Below are 27,906 nucleotides of genomic sequence, written 5' to 3'. Positions count from 1 at the left end.
CTAATTTTAGCTTTCAAGTTCATACCTGTGCCTCTAACTTAGTAATTCTTTGCAGAGATGCCTGTTCAATGCAAGCTCTGCGGTTACATTCTTCTTCAAGCAAATTTGTAAGTTGGTACCGCAGCTCGGCTATTTCCTGAGTTAATTCCTCTGCTTCCTCTTTGGCCTTCAACTTTTTCACTTGCGATTCTTCCTAGTAAACAAAGTCAAGATACCACATAAATTCCCAATCTCAAAATTCAAAAGGTGATATGTTGCATAGCGGCACAAGTGTTATTTCTTGCTTTTATATTGATCAAATTTACGTAGATTACTTCATTGATTGGACTTTATCATATACCTTAAGTTTATTCACAAGACATTCATATTTCTGGATTTGATGTGACATTTCTATCTTCCCTTTTAAATCTGCAGCTAGATTTAAGATCCTTGTCAATCTTCTAAGGAGTGGACCCAATACTCCTTCATAAGTGCTGACAAAATATTGGAGGAACATTATTTAGTGAATGAACAATTTAAATTATAAAGATTTTTTTATAATTGAAAAAAGAAAGAAAGAAAATGATTAAAGTATTATAAATACAACTAAAAATGAGTTGTTGAGTTTGAAAAACTTTAAAAAATGATGATGATCAAACATTGTTAAAAATAATTTATTGTAAAATTATTAAGTTGGTAATTGCATTTGGTTGATTAATAATTTTGCTAATGTGCAGATTTGTCTATTGGTCTAAAATTATCATGGTCCACTGTGTTGAGAAAACATTCAGTCTTTGGTACAAAAATGTTTTAAGCATTATGGCTGAATTGTTTGTTGCGTCACAAAATGTTAATTGGGCCAGAGAACTAATGAGAAGCCCAAAACTATTTCCTTTTGATCCAACAAAATGGTTGGTCTGAAACTAAAGAAAAGAGAAAGGAAATGGTACGGTGCATGCTTCCCACGGTTACCCACTTGGCCTTTGGAATGGAATTCAAATTCAATTAATTTGGTTTAAATGCATGCATTGGTAACAGAAAAGAGAAAATTCAAATTGATTTGATTACTTTTATTGCCTCCCACGTTACTATGCATATGGGAATGTAAGTGAGATTTAATTTGGTTAATTACATTCATTGCTTCTAGAGTTTCCTTTCCTCTTCTCTCTTTTCTCTCTCTTATTTTCAAATTGTCACTTCCATCAGAGATGAAGATAGAAGAAGCTATCAGTAAAAATCACAAAGAGGCTAGGAAGAAGCAAGCGGCTAAGGTGATGATAACCCTTATAAAAAGAAGATCCACAGTATGGCGTGGCTGAGATCTTTTCCACTAAAGACAAGATGTGGAGAAGAAGCTTCAAGATCTCCATGCCTAAAGTAGAAGAAATCCAATTTGGCCAAAGAATAAGATCTCTGAGGTGAAGCTCGTTTCCACTTTTGTTCATCCATCACAGAAGGTAGCTACTGTAGCTACGTGGAGGAAGAAGCAAAAAAGGAACAGATGGAGCTGTCAAGGATCAAGGGTTCATCAAGGGTCAGAATTCTTTCTTGGGGACAAAGTCAAGATGGAATGCCCAGATTGATGAAGCTTGATGTGAAGTAATGAGAGAGAGGTAAATGCATGTTGATTTGCTTTCGGTTTTCCCTCTCTCTTCTCTCTGTTCGAACCGGCTTTGATATTGAAGAAGAAGAAGGTGGCTTGGTTCAACTGGGTTTCAATCTTGGAAGCTTTTCCTTCTATAATAAGGGTGAACGGCCAAGGGTTGAGACAAGGAGAGTAAGCACAGAGTTCTCATAGCTACCCAAGCTAACAGAAGTTCTTCTCCTTCAATGTGTTTTATTTTGTATTCTTTTCTTTAGTTTTGTCTGTCTGAGTCTCATGGTGAAAAAGGCAAACAGTGTGAGGTTTGTAAGAAAAAGCCAATGAGAGGTAAAAAAAAGAGGGTACAAATTACAGAAAAAGTCATAGATGTCTTAGAGGTCCTTTGTACATCTATATGTTGTATATCATGATTCTATGGGAATCCCCTTGCAAGTTGGGTTAGCACTTAGCAGTTAAAAGTTTGGTAGGTGACCAAGTCAAGTTCAGGATTGAGGATAGATTCTGAACTTGTCTCGGATAGGAAGGGTAGTTCCTAGGGAATAATTGGTATTTGTAATAAGTTTCATTATAGTCAAATTCCCTCATTGTTGTGATGGAGACTGGATGTAGGCTGTATTGCACTTAGCAGCTGAACCAGGATACTTCTTGGTGTGATTCTCTCCTTCTCTTCTACTCCATTTCTGTTTCTGTTGCTTAGGAGACAAAATTGAAAAATATCTCTTCACCGGTTACGAGACAAAAAGAAAATGTCTCTTAACTAGTGACGAGACAAAAGGCAGAAATATCTTGTGAATCATTCTGAAAAGGCAGAAAGTGTTACTCAGCAAAAAGGGGCTAAGATTCAACCCCCCTTCTCTTAGCCACTGATAACTATCATGAGTCAATAAGGCACCTATTCTATACTATCCAGTGATTAGTGAAAGAAGGATCACATAATCAAATCTTTTCCTTTAGCCTAAGTATCCAATTAGAAGTGTCTACATCCTTTCATCAATTATTAGTATTATGTAATCAAACAAAAAATTTGTAACTGGTCACATACTCACATGTCAACTTTTGTAAATCAAGCATCTAAACAAAATTTTAAATATGTACCTTACATCCTCTGATATGGTTGAATTACAAGGTAATGGACTCAAGTTGATTGTTTATTTATTTGTGAAATTTCTTTATTTTTCAGCCGCTCTTCAACCTTTTGAGAAAACATTTGAGTGTTCATGGTGGCGATAGATATCAAGTTTCTTTCTAAGATCCTTATTTTCCTCATCTAAAGAGATGATATTTTTTTGTGCATCTTCAAATGCAAACCATCAACCAATCTACCCATTCTATTCTTTTCTTCTAAGGTTTCGTCTTGGATTTTCTTGGCCTAAAAAAGACCTTGCTCCAAGGCCATCATATCTAGTTTCATACTCTCTATTTCAAGTTGATACTCTAATGCAGTGATGAAATCGACTCCTCAAGTTTCTCTATGAACAAAGCTGACTTCTCTAATTTCACTTATTTAGTCTGTAATTCATGTATCAGTGAGGCTTACTTTGAATTAGAATTTTGTAGCTCCTCCCTTAAGCTGAAAACCTCTTCTTAAAAATATTTCATCTCCTCCAATTTTATTTCAAGGGCGAGAACACGAGTATCTTGGTCGTTCATCTTTGTGTTCCTTGAATTGAGTTGATCCTAAAAAAAAATTTGTGTAAAGTATTGACAAATAAAGGCAATAAGAGTAACATCAAATCTTTAGTTCATGAGTCACGATTCAACTAATAAATGCTTTCCATCGATATTCGACAACTATTGTAAATTAATTTTCCAATTAAAAATACGTGTAAGGAAGAAAATACTAATATTCAATGGCAATCATTTCTGATAAAATATGAAGTTTGTGTGCACAATATATGATTATCCACACTACTGGATGAATGACATAAAAATCGAAATTGAGAAACTTCTCTTGAGAGGGAAAAAAGACATTTTTGATTTATGAAAAAGGGTTTTATCACTTTTACATAGAAGGAACTGAAGCAAGGAAACCAACCAATTTTTTTGAGAAAATTAAGCAGCTCACGACACAGAGGCGCACGATGGAGCAGAGATTTGGAATTTTGCACATCGTGGAGGAGGAAGCAGGGGTTTCATGCACTTTGGAGGAGAGGCAAAAGGTCAACGCCGAGGAGAAAAGGAAGGATGGCAGACACACAACTCCACAACCACACAAAGGCGCAGGGTGGAGCAAAGATTAGAGATTTTGTGCACATGAGAAGAAGGAGTAGGTTTTCTGCAGTTGAGGAAAGTTATTGGTTATGATAAAAAAGAGATTGAACAAGTGGATTATGATAAAGGTCCTGATTAGTGGCACACATAAATTCAATCGCTGGTACTTCTGAAATTTGCGACGGTTAGATAAACGACTGGCAATTTTTTGTCGCTAAGCTTCGTTTGTACTGTAGTAATAGATGGTGCCCATTATTGTTTCACATTTTTATATTTTTTACTTTATTGTTTATTTTATCTAGAATCTCTTTTAATATCAATAATTCTATTATTTTTTTCATATTTTATTTCTTTTTTTTTACTTTATAACAATTAATATATAAAAGTAGGTTGTATAATAGAATTTGTGAAAATGTTTTTAAATTAACATCCATAATTTCACATACATAATATTTATAATTTCACACTCTTAACATTTATAATTTTATACATATAACATTCATAATTATAGACATCTAATATCTATATATAATTAAAGAAATTTTTACAATTAATATTATCAATTCTACACTATATACATCTTATCATATATTTCAAATTATTTCATATATACACTAATAGTTCATGGTTTTAAATTAATTTAAACTTTTATTTGATATTTATATGTATACTTATTTATTGATTTTAATATGATTAATTAATAATTTTATTTAAAATTTTATTTATAATTTTCTTTCATATTTTATTTTATAATAATCTGCATTAAAAATATAAATTATATAGTAAAAATTGTTAACATATTTTAAATGTATAACATTCATATTTTTAAATATGTAACATCTATAATAAACAAATTGAAACAGATTTTTTTATCATATCACAAACCAATAATTTTTTATGTTTCTTATTTTCAATAAATTGAGACTAATCAAATTTGAGATGTTTAAATTTTTTATAAAATGTGCTATGGTGATTTTAGAATTTTGTAGGGTTAACAATATATATAAGGATTTGAAATTTATTTTTAAAAGATCGTATAATTGTAGATATAATAATCCAATATTCATTTACTCTAACATATAGATAATTGTACATGTATTTAATTTAAAGCTCAACACTTGAATATATAAGATAATAAATATAAATAATAAAAATATAAACGGTCTTTCATTACATTATTATTATTATTATTATTATTATTATTATTATTATACACATATAAATTAACTTCTAGTCAACAAAAAAAAAATAACTTCTAAAATTCAATGAATATAACATCTAAAAGTAACAAGTCTAACATCCAAAATTTTAATTCTGGAATTATATCGCAACATATTACCACTATTTGTAACATCTAATATTCATTTACTGTAACATCTAAAAATTACTTATAAGTTATAACATATGAGACATACTACTTTTTCTAAGATTGTAATAAAATTGGAATTAAGTGAATTTGTCAAATAAATATAAAAAGATAAGGGGATTTTTTATTCAATTTTAGGATTGTGAGATTGTATAATTACACCTTAAATAAGAAGCGAAGGTTTTTGGTTGGGTTAATTAAAGATTTAAAGGCATTATTTTGTGAGTGATTTTGAATTTAATCCTTAATTGATAAAAGAGGTGAGAAATTTTAGGATGTAATTTTGGAAAATTTTCTATTCTGTTTTTAATATATTTTTTTTTGTTTCATCTACACTCCAAATTACTCACCTAAATCTTAATATTAAAATAACTATCCGCATATTTAGTAAATTAAACATCTGATATATTCATTTTTTACATTATTTAATATTTTTATTGTTTACCTATATTTTTTTAATATATTTTAAAACCATAATTATAAGTTAAATCTATTAATTGCTTGGCTTTTAATTGTGAATAGTTTATTCGCTACGTAGCACTACCGTAAAAGAAATTACAGTTAATTATGAGATTGATTGGGCTTGAATGGATCAGAGTTTGATCCCTTTTTGTTGTAGCATTGAAATTCTTCTTCTACTGTATTTGACATGGTCATAGATCGTGAATCCTCCTCGTGATAATGTGATAATATTTTCAGCCGTAAAGCAAACTCGAATTGGGTAGGATGTCCATCCCTTCTTATCATAATTCTTCCTTCTAATAAATGTGTCTTTTTCAATAAGTGGGGGCATAACGCCGTTGGTTGTTCCTTTGCATGGCGTAGGTTTTGGTCGGTCCGGTTGGAACAGAGGGACCTCACAATTGGTCACTCACCCCTTGAGAAAAAGTTGCAAATAACAATTGGCCTTACCTCAATCTATCTAAAGTTGATAGAGATACAGATGTGGTTGGACTCCTTCTCAACGCGGTAACATAATACCCACCTTATTTAATCATTTTGAGCTTGTTATTAAATAATTATTTATGAAATATAAAATGAAAAAAATCTGAGGACTAATGTAATTTATTATTTTTTGTTAATACTTTTAGTTATTATTCTAATTCTTTTAATTAGTAATTCAATAATATATTTTAACTCACACTTTTCAATATTATTGACTAATTATTGAACAAAAATAATAAATTCTACTGATTCTCTATTATTCTTCAAATTAAAAATAAAAAATAACTCTTTCCTTTCTTACTAAATGTTTAAATAACACTCTCCTAACTCTAGTCTCTTATTTATAAAATATATATTCTTTGTTTTTGCAAAATTAAAATAACACACTTTGTTTCGCACCAAAATATTCATCAATAACAAATATATATATAAAATATTTGGTTAAAATATTCTTCAATTGATAATTATTTGTTAAATCACTTATTACACACACACACACAAAAAATCCTCTTTTTTACGATTAAACTCTTTTAGCGTTCTTTTTGAGCGAATTGAAATAAGAAAAGTTTTGTTCCGATGGAACCTTCTCTTTTATCGAAGATTGGCTCTTGATACATGGTCAGGCCATTCAATTTTTTTTAGGAATATCGAAAATTCGAGTGGCTGAAGCTGAAGCAGCTACTTTCGGAGTAACAGAAAGAAAAGCAATGACTGCATCTGGGTTCGAATCCTACTGAGAGGTCTACTAGAGATCAGAAATTGTTGAAGAAAGAACAAGATGTTTCTTTTGTTCTTTCCGGGCGAATTGACAACTAATGCACAAACAAAGATTGAATGTGCCCCTTTATCATTCTGTACAAATAGAAACACACACACACACACACACATATTATTTCGAGAGTTACCTAAAACGTTATTTTGGGACTGAACGTGAGGTCCAGACTCCTTGTGAGTCAGCGTCCAACTTGTCCTTGTGCTGAGGTGCTGTCGTCCGAGTTTCTCATGAGGAGGTGGGGGGTGGTTCCTACAAGAGATTTCGATACTTAAGCTAGCAAGGGCTTTAAGTACGCTTTTCGTAGGATCAAATGTAAATATACCTTAGGGGTGTCAGTGTACTTATAGTAGAATTAATAATCACCTTTGTTGGAGTAGTTCCACCTTTATTGATGGATAATCGTTCTCTTTATTTTAGAAGTTTGTTAGAAGTTATCTTTCAGAGGAGATAGAGATAGTTAGAGAAATTCGCGGAGGCAGTTACTTGCTTAGACAAGTAGAGCTGGGATCCCTTTGTCGTGTTCGACCTCTTCAAAGAGGTCGGGTATATGGTAGAGGTTACCTTTTTGGGTTGGGTCTCTAACCCTTATTGGGTCTGGCTTTTATAAATTTGGGCCAGGGTATGAACAATGTCCCTGCTTAAGTCTGAGCTTTCGGGAGGTTGGGTTCAAGCATTTTATAGCTTCAGTATTCATCATTGGGTGTGCCGCCTTCAAGAGGTCGAGTACTGATGATGAGAGGATTACGATGGTTCAGAAATTTAGTAAAATAATTTCTTCGTTGGTAGCATAGTCCAAACCGACAAGTAACCCTCCCAATCAAAGTTTAATTTCAAATTAAAATAAGCGAGAGTAATTCAACCTCGGGTCGTTCTTCCAATGAACTTTTTTTTTGGTTTCCCACGGTATCCCCCAACCCGACGGGTTAAGGACTAATCCGTCGCGGATCTGAGCTCCATTTAAGGGTCTGCTGCTGGCCAATAGGTTGTTGCATGCACAAGGCGGGATTTGAACCCCCGATACTTGTTTAAACGGACGAGTGAGCTGACCACTCGACCAACCCAAGTTGGTTTCTCCTCCCTAGGAACTAGTGACAATAAGTGCATAATTTTGGTTGTGAAATTCAAGGGGTTTTCGATGGTTGAAGAAAACAATTAAGAAATAAAAGAACACTCAAAATTGCAATTAATAAACTAATGAAGGAATAAAAGAACTATGTATGTAATATGGACAAGTAAAGCATTAAAATGATGAAAATGTAGTTCAAAACATAAATGAAACCTTGACTTGGGATATGTTATGAAATTCCTTTCTTGCCATAACCACAACTATGATAATTATGATGGATTAATCTCACCTAGTCAACCCTTAACATCGAAGAGTAAGTCAAGTGAGCATAATTATTATTAATCCACAAATTCTAGCTAACTTACTAATTATCTTAGTAAAAAGGTAGCATTAGTGGAAACAATAACAACTAACAACCCAAGAATTATCACTAAATGTCAGACATTATGACTCTAGTAATCCATATACTCATTTTCCAAGTCAAGGAGTGAAAATTTACCTCATAATTAAAATTGGCATTTCATTAAACACATGGTGGGCATAATCGTAAAATATGGAAAAATTAGAAAAATGATAAAATTATGAACAACCAAATTATCAAAATCAACAAAGGCAACTCAACAAACATGAAATAACCATCAACGATCAAATTCATTAACCAAAACTCAAAATTGCAAAACTATGTATATATTGACAAAGGAAATTAAAGTGTAAGAAAATGTAAAACAAGTAGTGCAATAAAAGAGAAAATTAAGAAATACTTACAATGAAAATAACTATAATCCAAGATCAAAATTAGAGAATGCAAAATTATAGTATAAACCCTAATTAAACCTAAGAAAAATTGAGAGAAAACTTAAACTAAACTACTCTAAAAACTACTCCTAAGTGTGTTGTATGATGTATGGTAGTGTATATTATATGAGTGGGTGTGTTGCTAGCTACCTTATATGCTCCAAAGCCATTAGAAATGGGCCAAAAGGCCACCTAAATCGCGAGTCACGTGACTTTTTAATGAAGTCGCATGCAGAGACTTGTGCATACGTACAGGTGTGTGCATACGCACACTTGCTGAATTTTTCTCTTGTGCGTACGCACAGCTCCTATGCGTACGCACACTTGCTGATCTCCATCTTGTGCGTATGCACAGGATATTGTGCATACGCACACTTGGTTGTGTGCTTCTCCTTTGTTTTCTTCATGTTTTCTCCCAATTGCATGCTTCTCTTCCACTCTTATCAAGCCATTCCTACCTATTACAACTGAAATACTCATCAAAAGCATCAAGGCATCGAATGAAATGAAAGAGGAATAAAATTGATTAAATTAAGCATAAAATAGCATGTTTTCACAATTAGACATAATTTAGAGAGAAAACACAAAAGCATGCTATTTAGATGAATAAATGTGGGTTTATGTGATGAAATCAACTCAAATCAATCCAAAATTTATCATCAAATATGAACTCATCAATTTCTCCACACTTAAACAATAGCATGTCCTCATGCTAATCACAATCAAAGGAGAAGGGTAAAAGGACAAGAAAATTATTCAATGCAACTACTTATATGCATGCAACTATGCTAAACACTATCTACCTATATCTATACTATGGTTTCCTATTGAGTTTGGCAAAAAGAAACAATAGATTTCCAATTAATTCAAAATAGATCCATAGGGTGAAGGCAAGAAAATATAGCAATATGAATAATGTCCAAAGATTTGATTTGAAGTTTTTAAAATTAATTTCAACAACTTGCAAGAAAATACAAGATAAAAGAAGGAATAATATAATTGAACAATTGAACCCCTGACCGGATGAGTATACGCTCTAATCGCTCAGTGTTTAAGCCTTAATCACTTAACTCTCCTTAAATAATGTTTTCTAGGATTTGCTAGTCATCTAACAATCAACTAATACTTGATGCATGAATACAAATATTACGATGTCTTTGGAGGATTGTAATGGGGCTAGGGTAAGGGTAGGATTAATATGGTTAAGTGGACTAGCGGATTGGATCTTTTATTAGCTCAAGTATCCCACCTAATCCTATATCACCCTATTTACACAAAAGAAAACAACCTAACTTTCCATTTTTCTCCTATCTCACATTCACTCATGCATCTTCTTTCCAATTCACACACATATGCATTCTTTATTTAACATTATTATTATTATTATTATTATTATTATTATTATTATTATTATTGTTATTATTATTATTATTATTATTATCATTCATTTCTTTTTCTTTTCTTTTCTTTTCTTTTCTTTTTTTTTAACTAGGGGAAACCGTGCACACTTAGAAAACACATTTCCAAAAAGTAAATACACCAAAATTTCTCTTTTCTTTTATCACCAAAAAGATATGCATATATTTTAAGTAATGAATGCATGAGTGTTTATCCATTTTTCTAAAATTTTTCAATGAATTCCCAAAGTAAACTTACTACATTGTTTCCCCAAAAGTTCCTCCACACTTGATTAACACACACTCCTCAAACCCAAATTAATCAAAGATACAATCCATGGACATTAATGATTTTTTACTTCGGGAAAATGATGTGCTTAATATCAGAACAAAAGGGAAATTAAAGGCTCAAAATTGGTTTACAAAGATAGATATAAGGGTTGGCTATATAGGTTAGTGAGTTCAATTTTAAAAATGGCCTCAGTCATACTAAATGCATTTAAGACACCAAATATAGGACATAAAGATTCAAGCAAATCTAAGATCACAATCATGAAAGGAGTATAACACATAAGAACAAACTTTGTAGATGAAAATGTGCAACCACACCATTAAGGCTCAAATCTCACTAGGTGTTTTGTTCTAGCTCTTTTCTATGTTCCATAAGAATACTTCAAACAAGTTGAAAACCAAGTTTTCAAATCTAATAAATAGAATGCCCTAAAAGGGATTTCTTGAAAATTCCTTTGTTGATTTTACCAACTTATTTTCTATACTAGGTAATATGCAAATGCAAATATTTACTATCATAGAACTATAAGCAAGCTAAGATATATATAAGCAATCTAATCAAAATGCAATGTCATGAAATAATAAACAAATATCCATAAAAACATAACTATAAAAAAATAGAAAGTAGTACAAAGTGTTGAGAAAGAGAAATTTACGCCCCAAAATTGCATATCCTCCCCCACACTTAAACGTTACACGGTCCTCTGTGCATGCACATAATCCAGGGGATGAAAGGCTCTAAGAGGCGCCACCTTCAGCTGGTAGGAACTGAGGCTCGGATTGCTGTATAAAACAAATAAACAGAAATTGAGGAAGAGTTCATATGAGTGTGGTATGATAGAAGACAATGTGTGTTTTCTAAGTGTGCACACATTTTAAAACACACACATTGACCGGGTAAAAATGAGAACCACATAATCAAGAGAAATAGTATGCGTTCCTCAATTAAATAGCCTAGGTTGCAAGTAAAGAATAAGCAAGGGTTAAGGCACAAACAAACCTAGGTAACCACAATTAAAGTAGATTGAATTTTGAAATATTGGATATTGAAATTGTGCAAGTGAAAGTGCAAAATTGATATAGAAGCACAATATACAATAACCAATCCAATAATGAAAAGAAAACTCCTTATTCATCATGAAACGTAATGAAATAGTAACATGGTAAAGGTACTTATTGCAAAAAGTGATAAGCTTGATAAGAATCAAGTTAAGTCACTCAAACAGATGCCAAGCATTAAAAAGAAACAAGTACCGGTTAAGTGATTAATTTGATATGAAAATCATGATGAACAAGTAATTCAATTCAATTCACTAAAGTAAAAGTGCACAATTCATGATTAAGTTGCCAAACAAGGATATAATTTAATGCATATGGTAGCTACAACATATGAATCAAACTCAAAATTTATTTAGGCAATCAAATAAAGACTTAATGCTTAGTGCACATATTCATAAAAAATTAAACCAAACTTCAAGCAAAAAGCAACCCAATTAACATCAAACAAATACTTGCAACTTATTTAATTAGCAAACAACTAAACCAAACCATATATAATTACTAAAATCAAAATGAGGTACATTGAAAACTAAGTAAAACAAGTAGAAAAACAGGGGAAAAGCAAGAGAAGAGAGGGATGGAGGGGGCGGAAGTGCGTTAGGGCTTAATTCAAAGAGCAATCAAAATTTTTGCCCAAAACATCACTTGTGCGTACGCACATATATGTGTGCGTATGCACACTAGGTGAAAAAGAAAAGGTGAGCGGATGCACAAGGGTGTGCAAACGTTCTGAACAGAGGGGAAATTGAGAAATGTGCGTACGCACAGAATACTTTTTTTTTGAAAAATGGATCATGTGTGCGCGCGCACGCATGTGTGCGTCCACACAGAGTCAAAAATGGCTTAGGTGCGCACGCTCAAAACGGTGCGAGCGCTACGAACAGAATGGATGCAAATGAGTGTGCGCGCACACAGAGGGGTGCGCACGCACAAAATAGGGAATTTGGGGTTGGTGTGCATACGCATAAGTCTGTGCGTACGCACAAAGCGCAAAACATAATGGGGCGCCCATGCATAAGGCGTGCGAGTGCTCTAAACAGGGGCTGTGTAGGCTAGTGTGCATACACACAGGTGGGTGCGTACGCACAGAACACAGAATTTGGTGATTTTGTGCGCATGCACAGGGCTGTGTGCACGCACAGGGCTGTGTGCACGCACAATGCCCTATTTTTCCAAAAATTTTTCTTAATTTCTAAGGTACTTAAGCCTTAGCTCAACACAAGTTCAACCCAAAACATCTAGAAATCTATAAATTCATGATCCATACAAAAATTAGCCTAACTAAGCTCAAAATTAAAGTAATCATAGGCTAACTAAGACAAGCAAACATGCAATAAACCAAAATTATAAACAAGAAAAGGGGTAAGAACAATGTTACCATGGTGGGGTGTCTCCCACCTAGCACTTTGGTGTATAGTCCTTATGTTTCTACTCCTCCTTAAATCTCCATCCAAGCTTGCACTTCAAAGCTCCTCCGAGATTCTATATTCTAGTTTTCCCTTCTCCTTCTTGTTGATCTCTATGCTTCAAGCCGGATGGACAAACTCTCAAATTACCCTTGAAATAACCCAACACTCTCTGGAAATCACCCAATTGTGCTTTGCATCTCACTTGGACTCCAATTTTTGAATTGGTTTTCTTGAAGGACTTTGGACTCCTTTGGCAACCAACACTCCTTTCTGCACCATGTAGCAACCCAAGAAAGACCTTAAGTTAGTAATCTATCTCCAAGATAGCATATTGATGGGGGCCAATGAAGTTCATAGGTGAAATTGCCACCCACTCAATATGCTTTTGGAACAGAATTGTTCCTCACCGACTTCCTCTTCCCCATCACTTAATTCATAACAATGAGGTTGTGAGAAGTCCACATCAACTCTTCTTCAAATCCAAAAAAGGAAGGTTTATCAAGATCATTGAGGGGATTGACCAATGCGGACAAAAAAAATCAATGATGGAATCTACATCTTGATCAACCTCCCTCAATTCTCCCTTTACCTCTTCCGGTTCAAATACTTCACTTTCTTCCTCTTGTTGTAATTCATGCCCTAACTCTTCTTTTTTCCCTTGAGGCTCCACGTTCTCCTCCTCGCTACACCCTTTAGTCGATCCTTCACATTCTTCAAGAGGAATGCTTTGATTGGATCAGCGTAGTAGGACCAAGTGGTTCACCACTTCGGCTATGGTATCTATGAATTGCCCTTGTCTTCTTTGGAATCCTTCTTGCTCTTGGAGAAAAACTTGAAGGTCTTGATGGTCTTGGGTCAAGGGTGGGAAAATTTCACTTTTGGGTGAAAAATGAGGTTCATAGTTTGGGAGAAAGGTTGTATATGTAGGAGGTGACTCGTGTTGGTAAGTGTTTTGAGGTGGTATGTAAGAAGGTGGATGGTTGTATTGGTGTGTTGTTTGAAGATGTGGTGATTGAGGATTATGTTGGGGGTATGGGTCATAGGTATATGGTGGTGGAGGTGCATAATCAAGATGAAATCCACCATATCCTTGGGTTGAGTATGTCTATTGGGGGAGGGTATGGCTCATTGTGACATGGAGGAGATTGCTCCCTCCAAAATTGATGTTCCAATCCCATGATGCAATCCAAAATTGAAGTTATCAAGCCCTACAAAATGATCACAACCATACTCCAAACCAAGAGGGTGATAACTCATAGAGAAAATAGAAAATAGAAACTAAAGACATCAATTAACAAAAGAAACAAAATCCTAATTACCAACAAAAGCAAACAAACAACCCAAAAAGTATCCATTCACACTATCACATATTCACAACAACCAAAGTCATAACACTCATTGCACTAGTTCCCCGACAACGGCGCCAAAATTTTGGTTGTGAAATTCAAGGGGTTTTCGATGGTTGTTCTCCCTAGGAACTAGTGACAATAAGCGCACAATTTTGTTTGTGAAATTCAAAGGGTTTTCGATGGTTGAAGCAAACAATTAAGAAATAAAAGAACACTCAAAATTATAATTAATAAACTAATGAAGGAATAAAAGAACTATGTATGTAATATGGACAAGTAAAGCTTTAAAGTGATGAAAATGCGGTTCAAAACATAAATGGAACCTTGAATTAGGTTGAGTTATGGAATTCCTTCCTTGCCATAACCACAACTATGATAATTATGATGGATTAATCTCACCTGGTGAACCCTTAACATCGAAGAGTAAGTCAAGTGAGCATAATTGTTATTAATCCACAAATCCTAGCTAACTTACTAATTACCTTAGTAAAAAGCTAGCGTTAGTGGAAACAATAACAACTAACAACCCAAGAATTATCACTAAATGTCGGACATTATGACTCTAGTAATCTATACACTCATTTCCCCAAGTCAAGGGGTGAAAATTTATCTCATAATCAAAATTGTCATTTCATCAAACACATGGTGGGCATAATCATAAAATATAGAAAAATTAGAAAAACGATAAAAACTATGAACAACCAAATGATCAAAATCAACAAAGGCAACTCAACAAATATGAAATAACTATCAAACATCAAATTCATTAACCAAAACTCAAAATTGCAAAACTATGTATATATTGACAAAGGAAATTAAAGTGTAAGAAAATACAGAACAAGTAGTGCAATAAAAGAGAAAATTAAGAAATACTTACAATGAAAATAACTAGAATCCAAGATCAAAATTAGAGAATGCAAATTGTAGTATAAACCTTAATTAAACCTAAGAAAAATTGAGAGAAAACTTAAACTAAATAACTCTAAAAACTACTCCTAAGTGTGTTGTTTGATGTATGGTAGTGTATATTGTATGAATGGGTGTGTTGCTAGCCTCCTTATATGCTCCAAAGCCATCAGAAATGGCCAAAAAGCCTTCCAAATCGCGAGCCACATGACTTTTTAATGAAGTCACGCGCAGGGACTTGTGCGTATGCACAGGATGTTGTGTGTACGCACACTTGACTGTGTGCTTCTCCTTTGTTTCTTCATGTTTTCTTCCAATTGCATGCTTCTCTTCCACTCTTATCAAGCCATTCCTACCTAATACACCTGAAATCACTCATCAAAAGTATCAAGGTATCGAATGGAATAAAAGTGGAATAAAATTGATTAAATTAAGCTCAAAATAGCATGTTTTCACAATTAAACATAATTTAGAGAGAAAAGACAAAAGCATGCTATTTAGATGAATAAATGTAGATTTATGTGATGAAATCCACTCAAATCAATCCAAATTTATCATCAAATATGGACTCATAAGGTACTCAATGTGTTTTAAAATTTTGAGCGTTACTGTTTTAAATGGGGGGCAAGCTTTGCACGGCGATTTTGTTGGAATCCGCGCGTGGCTTTAAAGAAGGGTGTGAAATGCCACTTTTTCCCTTCCTCTCTTATAAAAGGCTTCGTTTCCTCTTTCTTTTCCCTTTTTCATTTCCGAAAAAAGTTCCATTTGCCTTCATTTCCTTCAAGGAAACTCTTTTCTTCCTTTGCTTCTTACTTCATTCCACCTTTCAGTTTTCAAGATTTTCTCTATCTTTATTTGTTTGAAGAGGTATTGGTTCTTTGGAAAGGATCGTTTGCATTTTGCTGCTTATCGTGCCTTCTCTTTTCACATTTTATCAAGGTTGGTACTTTCTTCCATTTTTGTTTGTTTGTCTCAACTACTGTTATGAATTCTTTGAACTATTCTTAATGGTACCTTGAGTAGTTATTATGGAATGTTAATGACAGTTTTATGTTTGTTGATCCTTGTTGCATCTTGGTAGCTTGTTGAATTGTTGCTTTGCTTACTGGGAATCCTTTTTAAAACTGTCTTTGTCGCTAGAAACTATTTTTTGTCGCCGAATATTACTTGTTATGAATGTTTGACTGTGTTTTTGGAATTTGGAGGAACTTGTTATCTTTTGTGACTTGTTGAATGTATTTGTGTTGCTCCCAATGGTGTCGCTGCCGGTAATGTAGGAGGGACGCCATTTTTATGGTTTCTGTTCTAAAAAGATCTTTTTGAAATCGTGTTTTGTGTTTTGTTGCTTTTGTCCAACTTCTTTTATTGTAGCTGAGCTCTTTAGTGATGACTTGTTTATTTTGCATTCGTAGGCGTAGCTTTTATGTCTCGGTCTATAATTGTTAACATGTCATCAAAGGTCCCGCCTTCTTTGTTATCTTGGGTAGATAGTATTGTCATTCTTCATGTTCCCGTAGTTGACAAAGAGTACGTTGATTTTTTTCGTAGACACTATAGAATATGTTAAAGTCAGTAGGATGAGTGGAATTATGAGTTAGTAGTACCAGATCTTCAGGAAAGAGTATGTTTCCCTCCTTTAGACAACTTGGAACGCCCTTTTTTCTATCATATGATTGCTTCTTTACAAAATTAGGCATTAGACTTCCTTTTTCTGACTTTGAGACGAACATTCTCTGGACTTGTAATGTCGCTCCTACCTAGCTTCACCCGAATTCTTGGGCTTTCCTCAAAATGTTCCAACTTTTGTGCCAGGAACTCAATGTCCGACCTTCTCTCAAGGCCTTTGTTCACCTTTTTGTCTTGACCGAACTCGGGTCTTTGAAAGGAAGTCGTCTTGGCTTTCCTTTCGCGCTGTTCAGGGTAGAAAAGTTTTTTCCATTTTTGATAAATTCTTCCATGACTTCAAAAATTATTTCTTCAAATTCTGAGCTGTAGAGAGTGTCCGACCTTTCTATCTGGATGAGACATATGAACCTTCCTTTCCACTATATTGGCAAGAAAAATCCGTGATAGCCAAGTATAGTCTAAATATCCTAGACGAGCTTGAGAAGTGTATGGTAGATATGTTGGAAGAGTGTTGGGGCTGGGCTCCTGGTGGGCGAAATTCTGATCATCAATGGCGCCATCAATATGGTACGCACAATTGTAATCTCAACTCTTTATCACAACTTTGCACAACTAACCAGCAAGTGCACTGGGTCGTCCAAGTAATAAACCTTACGCGAGTAAGGGTCGATTCCACGGAGATTGTTGGTATGAAGCAAGCTATGGTCACCTTGTAAATCTTAGTCAGGCAAACTCAAATGGTTATGGATGGTGTATGAATAAAGCATAAAGATAAAGATAGAGATACTTATGTAATTCATTGGTGAGAATTTCAGATAAGCGAATGGAGATGCTTTGTCCCTTCCGTCTCTCTGCTTTCCTACTGTCTTCATCCAATCCTTCTTACTCCTTTCCATGGCAAGCTGTATGTAGGGTTTCACCGTTGTCAGTGGCTACCTCCCATCCTCTCAGTGAAAATATTCTACGCACCCTGTCACGGCACGGCTAATCATCTGTCGGTTCTCAATCAGGTTGGAATAGAATCCAGTGATTCTTTTGCGTCTGTCACTAACGCCCAGCCTTCAGGAGTTTGAAGCTCGTCACAGTCATTCAATCATTGAATCCTACTCAGAATACCACAGACCAGGTTTAGACCTTCCGGATTCTCTTGAATGCAGCCATCAATTCTAGCTTATACCACGAAGATTCCAGTTAAGGGATCCAAGAGATATCCACTCAATCTAAGGTAGAACGGAGGTGGTTGTCAGGCACACGTTCATAGGTGAGAATGATGATGAGTGTCACGGATCATCACATTCATCAAGTTGAAGAACAAGTGATATCTTAGAACAAGAACAAGCTGAATTGAATAGAAGAACAATAGTAATTGCATTAATACTCGAGGTACAGCAAAGCTCCACACCTTAATCTATGGTGTGTAGAAATTCCACCGTTGAAAATACATAAGAACAAGGTCTAGGCATGGCCGTGAGGCCAGCCTCCCAATGATCTAAGATAGCATAAGAATAAAGATAGCTACCCAGATGAAAATACAATAGCAAAAGGTCTTATTTATAAGGAACTAGTAGCCTAAGGTTTACAAAGATGAGTAAATGACATAAAAATCCACTTTCGGGCCCACTTGGTGTGTGCTTGGGCTGAGCATTGAAGCAATTTTCGTGTAGAGACTTCTCTTGGAGTTAAACGTCAGCTTTTGTTCCAGTTTGGGCGTTTAACTCCCATGCTTGTGCCAGTTCCGGCTTTAACGCCGGGCAGTTTTGAGCTGATTTGGAACGCCGGTTTGGGCCATCAAATCTCGGGCAAAGTATGGACTATTATCTATTGCTGGAAAGCCCAGGATGTCTACTTTCCAACGCCGTTAAGAGCGCGCCAATTGGGCTTCTGTAGCTCCAGAAAATCCACTTCGAATGCAGGGAGGTCAGAATCCAACAGCATCTGCAGTCCTTTTTAGCCTCTGAATCAGATTTTTGCTCAAGTCCCTCAATTTCAGCCAGAAAATACCTGAAATCACAGAAAAACACATAAATTCATAGTAAAGTCCAGAAAAGTGAATTTTAACTAAAAACTAATAGAAATATACTAAAAACTAACTAAAACATACTAAAAACATACTAAAAACAATGCCAAAAAGCGTATAAATTATCCGCTCATCACAACACCAAACTTAAATTGTTGCTTGTCCTCAAGCAACTGAAAATCAAATAAGATAAAAAGAAGAGAATATACAATGAATTCCAAAAACATCTATGAAGATCAGTATTGATTAGATGAGCGGGGCTTTTAGCTTTTTGCCCCTGAACAGTTTTGGCATCTCACTCTATCCTTTGAAATTCAGAATGATTGGCTTCTATAGGAACTCAGAATCCAGATAGTGTTATTGATTCTCCTAGTTAAGTATGATGATTCTTGAACACAGCTACTTTTTGAGTCTTGGCCGTGGCCCAAAGCACTTCGTTTTCCAGTATTACCACCGGATACATACATGCCACAGACACATAATTGGGTGAACCTTTTCAGATTGTGACTCAGCTTTGCTAGAGTCCCCAATTAGAGGTGTCCAGGGTTCTTAAGCACACTCTTTTTGCCTTGGATCACACTTTTATTTCTTTCTTTTTCTTTCTTTTTCTCTTTATCCTTTTTTTTTCGCTTATTTTTTTTGTATTCACTGCTTTTTCTTGCTTCAAGAATCATTTTTATGATTTTTCAGATCCTCAGTAACATGTCTCCTTTTTCATCATTCTTTCAAGAGCCAACCATTCATGAACAACAAATTCAAAAGACATATGCACTGTTTAAGCATACATTCAGAAAACAAAAGTATTGCCACCACATCAAAATAATTAATCTGTTATAAAATTTAAAATTCATGCAATTCTTCTCTTTTTCAATTAAGAACATTTTTCATTCAAGAAAGGTGATGGATTTATAGGACATTCATAACTTTAAGGCATTGACACTAAGACACTAATGATCAAAAGACACAAACATAGATAAACATAAGCATGATATTTTCGAAAAACAGAAAATAAAGAACAAGAAAATTAAAGAACGGGTCCACCTTAGTGATGGCGGCTTGTTCTTCCTCTTGAAGATCCTATGGAGTGCTTGAGCTCCTCAATGTCTCTTCCTTGTCTTTGTTGTTCTTCTCTCATGATTCTTTGATCTTCTCTAATTTCATGGAGGAGGATGGAGTGTTCTTGGTGCTCCACCCTTAGTTGTCCCATGTTGGAACTCAATTCTCCTAGGGAGGTGTTGAGTTGCTCCCAATAGTTTTGTGGAGGAAAGTGCATCCCTTGAGGCATCTCAGGGATTTGATGATGAGAGGGGTCTCTTGTTTGCTCCATCCTCTTCTTAGTAATGGGCTTGTCCTCATTAATGGGGATGTCTCCCTCTATGTCAACTCCAACTGAATAACAGAGGTGACAAATGATATGAGGAAAGGCTAACCTTGCCAAGGTAGAGGACTTGTCCGCCACCTTATAAAGTTCTTGGGATATAACCTCATGAGCTTCTATTTCTTCTCCAATCATGATGCTATGAATCATGATAGCCCGGTCTATAGTAACTTCGGACCGGTTGCTAGTGGGAATGACTGAGCGTTGGATAAACTCCAACCATCCCCTAGCCACAGGCTTGAGGTCATGCCTTCTCAATTGAACCGGCTTTCCTCTTGAATCTCTCTTCCATTGGGCGCCCTCTTCATAAATAACTGTGAGGACTTGGTCCAACCTTTGATCAAAGTTGACCCTTCTAGTGTATGGGTGTTCATCTCCTTGCATCATGGGCAAGTTGAATGCCAACCTTACATTTTCGGGACTAAAATCCAAGTATTTCCCTTGAACCATAGTAAGCCAATTCTTTGGGTCCGGGTTCACACTTTGATCATGGTCCTTGGTGATCCATGCATTGGCATAGAACTCTTGAACCATTAAGATTCTGACTTGTTAAAAGGGGTTGGTAAGAACTTCCCAACCTCTTCTTCGGATCTCATGTCGGATCTCCGGATATTCACTCTTCTTGAGTTTGAAAGGGCCCTCGGGGATCACCTTCTTCAAGGCCACAACTTCATAGAAGTGGTCTTGATGCACCATTGAGATGAATCTCTCCATCTCCCTTGACTTGGAGGTGAAAGCTTTTGCCTTCCCTTTCCTCTTTCTAGAGGTTTCTCCGGCCTTGGATGCTATAAATGGTTATGGAAAAACAAAAAGTAATGCTTTTACCACACCAAACTTAAAAGGTTTGCTCGTCCTCGAGCAAAAGAAGAAAGAAGAGAGTAGAAGAAGAAGAAACGAAGGAGAAGGAAATGGCTTTGTGGTTCGGCCAAAGGGGGAGAAGTAGTGTTTAGGTTGTGTGAAAATGAATGAGTGAAGATGGGTTTATATAGGGGTGGGGAAAGGGTTAGGGTTCGGTTATGGGAGGGTGGGTTTGGGAGGGAAAGTGGTTTAAATTTGAATGGTGAGGTAGGTGGGGTTTTATGAAGGATGGATGTGAGTGGTGAAGAGAAAGATGGGATTTGATAGGTGAAGGGTTTTTGGGGAAGAGGTGTTGAGGTGATTGGTGAATGGGTGAAGAAGAGAGAGAGTGGTGGGGTAGATGGGGATCCTGTGGGGTCCACAGATCCTGAGGTGTCAAGGAAAAGTCATCCCTGCACCAAGTGGCGAGCAAAATTGCTCCCTGTGCCAATTCTGGCGTTAAACGCTGGGATGGTGCCCATTTCTGGCGTTTAATGCCAACTTCTTGCCCTTTCCTGGCGTTTAACGCCAGTCTGGTGCCCCTTTCTGGCGTTAAACGCCCAGAATGGTGCCAGACTGGGCGTTAAACGCCCATCTGCTAGCCTTACTGGCGTTTAAACGCCAGCAAGTTCTCCTCCAGGGTGTGCTGTTTTTCTTTCTGTTTTTGCTTTTTCAATTGATTTTGTGACTTCTCATGATCATCAACCTACAGAAAACATAAAATAACAAAGGAAAATAGATAAATATAATAAGATTGGGTTGCCTCCCAACAAGCGCTTCTTTAATGTCATTAGCTTGACAGTGGGCTCTCATGGAGCCTCACAGATACTCAGAGCAATGTTGGAACCTCCCAACACCAAACTTAGAGTTTGAATGTGGGGGTTCAACACCAAACTTAGAAGTTGGTTGTGGCCTCCCAATACCAAACTTAGAGTTGGACTGTGGTGGCTCTGTTTGACTCTGTTTTGAGAGAAGCTCTTCATGCTTCCTCTCCATGGTGACAGAGGGATATCCTTGAGCCTTGAACACAAAGGATTCTTCATTCACTTGAATGATCAATTCTCCTCTATCAACATCAATCACAGCCTTTGCTGTGGCTAGGAAGGGTCTACCAAGGATGATGGATTCATCCATGCACTTCCCAGTCTCTAGGACTATGAGATCAGCAGGGATGTAATGGTCTTCAACTTTTACCAGAACATCCTCTACAAGTCCATAAGCTTGTTTTCTTGAATTGTCTGCCATCTCTAGTGAGATTTTTGCAGCTTGCACCTCAAAGATCCCTAGCTTCTCCATTACAGAGAGAGGCATGAGGTTTACACTTGACCCTAAGTCACACAGAGCCTTCTTAAAGGTCATGGTGCCTATGGTACAAGGTATTGAAAACTTCCCAGGATCCTGTCTCTTTTGAGGCAGTTTCTGCCTAGACAAGTCATCCAATTCTTTGGTGAGCAAAGGGGGTTCATCCTCCCAAGTCTCATTACCAAATAACCTGTCATTTAGCTTCATGATTGCTCCAAGGTATTTAGCAACTTGCTCTTCAGTGACATACTCATCCTCTTCAGAGGAAGAATACTCATCAGAGCTCATGAATGGCAGAAGTAAATTCAATGGAATCTCTATGGTCTCAGTGGGAGCCTCAGATTCCCATGGTTCCTCATTAGGAAACTCATTGGAGGTCAGTGGACGTCCATTGAGGTCTTCCTCAGTGGCGTTCACTGCCTCTCCCTCCTCTCCAAATTCGGCCATGTTGATGGCCTTGCACTCTCCTTTTGGATTTTCTTCTGTATTGCTTGGAAGAACACTAGGAGGGAGTTCAGTAATTTTCTTGCTCAGCTGACCCACTTGTGCCTCCAAATTTCTAATGGAGGACCTTGTTTCAGTCATGAAACTTTGAGTGGTTTTGATTAGATCAGAGACCATGGTTGCTAAGTCAGAGTTACTCTGCTTAGAATTCTCTGTCTGTTGCTGATAAGATGATGGAAAAGGCTTGCCATTGCTAAACCTCTTTTTTCCACCATTATTATTGTTGAAACCTTGTTGAGGTCTCTGTTGATCCTTCCATGAAAGATTTGGATGATTTCTCCATGAAGGATTATAGGTGTTTCCATAGGGCTCTCCCATGTAATTCACCTCTTCCATTGAAGGGTTCTCAGGATCATAAGCTTCTTCTTCAGATGAAGCTTCCTTAGTACTGCTTGGTGCATTTTGCATTCCAGACAGACTTTAAGAAATCATATTGACTTGCTGGGTCAATATTTTGTTCTGAGCCAATATGGCATTCAGAGTATCAATCTCAAGAACTCCTTTCTTCTGATTTGTCCCATTGTTCACAGGATTCCTTTCAGAAGTGTACATGAATTGGTTATTTGCAACCATTTCAATTAGTTCTTGAGCTTCTGTAGGCGTCTTCTTCAGATGAAGAGATCCCCCAGCAGAGCTATCCAAAGACATCTTGGACAGTTCAGACAGACCATCATAGAAAATACCTATGATGCTCCATTCAGAAAGCATATCAGAGGGACACTTTCTGATTAATTGTTTGTATCTTTCCCAAGCTTCATAGAGGGATTCTCCTTTCTTCTGTCTGAAGGTTTGGACTTCCACTCTAAGCTTACTCAATTTTTGAGGTGGAAAGAACTTTGCCAAGAAGGCATTGACTAGCTTTTCCCAAGAGTTCAGGCTTTCTTTAGGTTGTGAGTCCAACCATATTCTAGCTCTGTCTCTTACAGCAAAAGGGAATAGCATAAGTCTGTAGACCTCAGGGTCAACCCCATTAGTCCATGGAATCTATGGAAGAATTCAGCTAAAAACTGATGAGGATCTTCCAATGGAAGTCCATGGAACTTGCAATTCTGTTGCATTAGAGAAACTAATTGAGGCTTAAGCTCAAAGTTGTTTGCTCCAATGGCAGGGATAGAGATGCTTCTCCCATAGAAGTCGGGAGTAGGTGCAGTAAAGTCACCCAGCACCTTCCTTGCATTGTTGGCATTGTTGTTGTTTTCGGCTGCCATGTTTTCTTCTTCTTTGAAGATTTCTGTTAGGTCCTCTACAGAGAGTTGTGCCTTAGCTTCTCTTAGCTTTCGCTTCAAGGTCCTTTCAGGTTCAGGGTCAGCCTCAACAAGAATGCTTTTGTCTTTGCTCCTGCTCATATGAAAGAGAAGAAAACAAGGAAATATGGAATCCTCTATGTCACAGTATAGAGATTCCTTGAGGTGTCAGAGGAAAAGAAAAATAGAAGGCAAAAGTAGAAGTATTCGAACTTATCAAGAGAGATGGAGTTTGAATTGTTCATTGAGGAATAGTGTTAGTCCATAAATAGAAGGATGTGAGAAGAGGGGAAGTAATTTTCGAAAATTAAGTAAAAGATTTTGGAAACATTTTGAAAAACCTTAATTGATTTTCGAAAACCAAGAGTGGAAAAGAAATCAAGTGATTTTTGAAAAAAGATTTTGAAATTAGAAATAAAAAAGATTTGATTGAAAACTATTTTGAAAAAGATATGATTTGAAAAGCAATTTAAAAAGATTTGATTTTGAAAATTAATGACTTGGCTAACAAGAAAAGATATGATTCAAACATTAAACCTTTCTCAACAGAAAAGGCAACATACTTGAAATGTTGAATCAAATCATTAATTGATAGCAAGTATTTTTGAAAATGGAAAGAAATTGATTTTGAAAACATATGATTGAAAAGATATGATTTGAAAAAGATTTGATTTTGAAAAATTTTGAAAACTTGAAAAAAAATTTGCATTAAAAACAAAATCTTCCCTCTTGTGCCATCCTGGCGTTAAACGCCCCGAATGGTGCACATTCTGGCGTTTAACGCCCAAACCACTACCCTTTTAGGCGTTAAACGCCCAGCCAGGCACCCTAGCTGGCGTTTAAACGCTAGTTTGCCTTCCTTACTGGGCGTTTTGAACGCCCAACTTTTTCTGTGTAATTCCTCTGCTGAATGTTCTGAATCTTCAATCCTCTGTATTATTGACTTGAAAAGACACAAATTAAAAATATTTTTGGATTTTTCATAATGAGGAATAGTCAAAATGCAACTAATAACAATGCATGCAGACACCAAACTTAGCAGTTTGTATACTACTGACACTAACAAAATGAGAATACACATGAGAAACAACAAAACACTCAAGTCAAGAGAATTCAAAGATCAGAGCAATGAAATCATCAAGAACATCTTGAAGATCACTTAAGACACATGGATGAATGCAAGAAGAACAGAAACATGCAATTGACACCAAACTTAAAATGAGACTCTAGACTCAACAAGAAACATAAAATATTTTTGGTTTTTATGATTTTGTAAAAATTTTTTTTGGATTTTTCGAAATTTAAGTGGAAAAAGAAAATAAAGATATCAAAATTCTTAATGAGAATTCCAGGAATCATGCAATGTTAGTCTAAAGCTTCAGTCTAAAGGAATTAGACATGGCTAGTCAAGCTTCAGCAGGACATTACATTCAAGAGCTAAATTGATGAAGATCAATCAGCTTTGGTGATGATAAGAACATCACCTTGAAACACTAGAATTCATTCTTAAGAACTCTGAAGAAAAATGCCTAATCTAAGCAACAAGATGAACCGTCAGTTGTCCAAACTCAACAATCCCCGGCAACGGCTCCAAAAACTTGGGGTTGTTGCCGGATCAAAACTTGGCACTGTTATTGCAGGGAACAAATGCGAAACTATAGTTAGGACATTTAATTCCCCGGCAACGGCGCCAAAAACTTGGTGGGCGAAATTGTGATCATCAATGGCGCCATCAACATGGTACGCACAATTGTAATCTCAACTCTTTATCACAACTTCGCACAACTAACCAGCAAGTGCATTGGGTCGTCCAAGTAATAAACCTTACACGAGTAAGGGTTGATCCCACGGAGATTGTTGGTATGAAGCAAGCTATGGTCACCTTGAAAATCTTAGTCAGGCAAACTCAAATGGTTATGGATGGTGTATGAATAAAGCATAAAGATAAAGATAGAGATACTTATGTAATTCATTGGTGAGAATTTCAGATAAGCGAATGGAGATGCTTTGTCCCTTCCGTCTCTCTGCTTTCCTACTGTCTTCATCCAATCCTTCTTACTCCTTTCCATGGCAAGCTGTATGTATGGTTTCACCATTGTCAATGGCTACCTCCCATCCTCTCAGTGAAAATGTTCTACGCACCCTGTCACGGCACAACTAATCATCTGTCGGTTCTCAATCAGGTAGGAATAGAATCCAGTGATTCTTTTGCGTCTGTCACTAACGCCCAGCCTTCAGGAGTTTGAAGCTCGTCACAGTCATTCAATCATTGAATCCTACTCAGAATACCATAGACAAGGTTTAGACCTTCCAGATTCTCTTGAATGCAGCCATCAATTCTAGCTTATACCACGAAGATTCCGGTTAAGGGATCCAAGAGATATCCACTCAATCTAAGGTAGAACGGAGGTGGTTGTCAGGCACACGTTCATAGGTGAGAATGATGATGAGTGTCACGGATCATCACATTCATCAAGTTGAAGAACAAGTGATATCTTAGAACAAGAACAAGCTGAATTGAATAGAAGAACATTAGTAATTGCATTAATACTCGAGGTACAGCAGAGCTCCACACCTTAATCTATGGTGTGTAGAAACTCCACCGTTGAAAATACATAAGAACAAGGTCTAGGCATGGCCATGAGGCCAGCCTCCCAATGATCTAAGATAGCATAAGAATAAAGATAGCTACCCAGATGAAAATACAATAGCAAAAGGTCTTATTTATAAGGAACTAGTAGCGTAAGGTTTACAAAGATGAGTAAATGACATAAAAATCCACTTCCGGGTCCACTTGGTGTGTGCTTGGGCTGAGCATTAAAGCAATTTTTGTGTAGAGACTTCTCTTGGAGTTAAACGCCAGCTTTTGTGCCAGTTTGGGCGTTTAACTCCCATTCTTGTGCCAGTTCCGGCGTTTAACGCCGGGCAGTTTTAAGCTGATTTGGAACGCCGGTTTGGGCCATCAAATCTCAGGCAAAGTATGGACTATTATATATTGCTGGAAAGCCCAGGATGTCCACTTTCCAACGCCGTTGAGAGCGCGCCAATTGGGCTTCTGTAGCTCCTGAAAATCCACTTCGAATGCAGGGAGGTCAGAATCCAACAGCATCTGCAGTCCTTTTTATCCTCTGAATCAGATTTTTGCTCAAGTCCCTCAATTTCAGCCAGAAAATACCTGAAATCACAGAAAAACACACAAATTCATAGTAAAGTCCAGAAAAGTGAATTTTAACTAAAAACTAATAGAAATATACTAAAAACTAACTAAAACATACTAAAAACATACTAAAAACAATGCCAAAAAGCGTATAAATTATCCGCTCATCAGCTCCTCACTTGGATATTAAAAAGTTCTTAGGGTACCCAGTCTATTTTTGTCCGAGCTAAGTAACTTTTCGACCTTTAGCTTTATGACTTTCAATTGTAATTTGTTTAACTAAGGTGCCTTTTAGTTTTGTTTTGCAGAACAAATGGCTCTTAAGTTTGCAACGATGAATCAACTATGCTAGACCAGAAAAAATCTCGTGGCTCGAAGCATTAAAGAGAAGGAAGCCGGGGATACCTCTGTCTGATCTTCTCCAAGGAAATCAGACTCAGGTACTTTGGCCTAGAAGAAGATCATCCCTATTCCCTCAAGTCGGTTAATACCTCCCGACTCCCCTCCATTGACCGTGACAATCCCCCTTTCTCCTTCATCCTTATAGCTTCCTCTCAAGAAGCAAAAACCATTAAAGAGGGGAGTAGTATATATGATAAAGGTTTCGATGGGCTGGCCTGGAGTGAAGAAAACATTCTCCCTCACAGCCGCATCAATATGGATGATGTGGCTATTCAGAATCATCTCCAT

General features: G+C 36.3%; 1 non-coding gene and 1 pseudogene across 1 annotated transcript; one reads left to right on the top strand and one right to left on the bottom strand.

Moving 5' to 3' along the window:
• Positions 1-19: 19 nt before the first annotated feature.
• On the bottom strand, positions 20-27,906 carry LOC112717652 (uncharacterized; annotated as a pseudogene).
• On the top strand, positions 23,518-23,625 carry LOC112718899 (small nucleolar RNA R71). The gene has a single exon (XR_003161225.1). It is a non-coding gene; the product is annotated as a small nucleolar RNA R71 (small nucleolar RNA).

This window comes from Arachis hypogaea, chromosome 10 (assembly GCF_003086295.3).
Source record: "Arachis hypogaea cultivar Tifrunner chromosome 10, arahy.Tifrunner.gnm2.J5K5, whole genome shotgun sequence".
NCBI classification, from domain to species: domain Eukaryota; kingdom Viridiplantae; phylum Streptophyta; class Magnoliopsida; order Fabales; family Fabaceae; genus Arachis; species Arachis hypogaea.
This window is presented reverse-complemented; position numbering and strand designations above follow the sequence as displayed.